Source organism: Zingiber officinale, chromosome 5B (assembly GCF_018446385.1).
Source record: "Zingiber officinale cultivar Zhangliang chromosome 5B, Zo_v1.1, whole genome shotgun sequence".
Taxonomy (NCBI): domain Eukaryota; kingdom Viridiplantae; phylum Streptophyta; class Magnoliopsida; order Zingiberales; family Zingiberaceae; genus Zingiber; species Zingiber officinale.
The window spans coordinates 54,931,296-54,932,965 of NC_055995.1; the positions used below are offsets into that span (position 1 = coordinate 54,931,296).

At 33.8% G+C, this 1,670-nt stretch overlaps 1 long non-coding RNA gene across 1 annotated transcript; it reads left to right on the top strand.

Annotated features, from left to right (window-relative positions):
- Positions 1–627: 627 nt before the first annotated feature.
- Positions 628–1,401, top strand: LOC121987407. The gene is made up of 2 exons (XR_006113566.1): positions 628–823; positions 1,137–1,401. It is a non-coding gene; the product is annotated as an uncharacterized LOC121987407 (long non-coding RNA).
- Positions 1,402–1,670: the final 269 nt, after the last annotated feature.

Genomic DNA, 1,670 nt, shown 5'->3' on the forward strand with positions numbered 1-1,670 from the left:
ATTACTCAAAAGGCCAAGCACCAAAAAGATGATCTAATTGGATGCATTAGGTATAACATGAAGTGTCGGGTACTATCATATTATGTACTATTTTTTGAATAATCATATAGTGTTTGTTATTGGATGTAATAGGTATAACACAAAGATGGTGATCTCATTGAATAATAATATAGTCTTTTTTTAGTCTTACCATGATATTTTAATGTCATATTAGATATGTAATATATTTATGTCATATTAGATTTGGATATTTTCGTACATATTAAATACGAGAATATTCCTTATTTGTTAGATTGTTGTATGGCAAATAAATGCACAAATAATTTAATTTAATTTGATGGTTGCTTCATGTGCCCATATGCGTGCTTACTATGGATGCACTCAAATTGATACTAATTATATGTTCTCATTGGTGAGAAAGATACTGGAGCATTGATAAACTATGAAATTATAGTCAGCCATTAAGTAGTAAGTGAAAGACAGCATGGTATCTACAACTTAAAGGAATTTGCATATTTTATTCTTCATGCAGGCATGTTGTGCTTCCCAATAGTAAGCTGTACAATATTATATTTATATTTGCCTTCATTCAATCGTATAAATTCACTCTCAGTTATGGGTTCAGTGGTTAACCAATTGCACATACACACTTATGTCTTCTCTTGGAGTAAGCTATGCATACCTGCATCAGCTGAGAAAGCAGTGCATGGAAAAGATGGAGAGGGATAAGTTTGAAGCTTGTGTGATGGCAGAGAAAGGCATCAATGAAAAAAATTGTACCACGGCCTCTTCTTCAGTAGTAACTCAGGAAAGGAACAAGAAGGTATAGTAATTCGTGCAATAACGCAATGAATGCTCGCATACATGCCATATTAACCCTCATGTTTTTTCTCCCCGTGTTCCATCGCTTGCATCTTTTTGTAGGAAAAGTGGGAATATTACGCATCATCTTTTCCACCTACACGATGGCAAAGCCACTGAGTTTTTTTAGTAGCCCATTGATTTTATTATGTTATTACTTATTGATAATATCTGACTATCAGTATAGGGAAAAGACTTAACTTCTTTCCAATCTTTTGTTGTACTTTCATTATTTACTGTCTCCCATTCCATCATTGACTTTTTAATGCATCAAGGAACACAGCAAAGAAGTCAAGAAGCTGAACTTTGGGAAAAAGAAAATGAGTAAAGAGATGGGCACCGAGAAAGAGTCAAACGAGGACAAGAGAAAATTCTTTAAGGAATAAGGATTTGGAAAATGAAAATGCAAAAGATGTAGATGTTAAGTGTTTTTTAAACTATATTGTCGTATGAATTCTTACAATTAGCACGAACTATAGCTAGTAGTGGGTTTCAGTCAATCTACTAAAATTTGGATTTGGGAAGCAACGTTATAGCCAACTTTATTTGAATTCTGAAGAATTTCGATATCAGTGTCTTGGAAACTCACACACAGAAAAGGCCATCCTCTCTCTCTCTGTTGGTGCAACACTCTATCGACATTTTCCCTCCTCTCATTGGATATTATTATGTCTGTGCTATGATGAAACGTGAAGCTATATGAACAACGTAGATATATTAGCTGAGGTTTTATGCGACTTCCGTATGATCCGTGTATATTTTTTTTCATTTAGGTTTCATGAAATTGAAGAAAAATAAAAGTAGCAGGC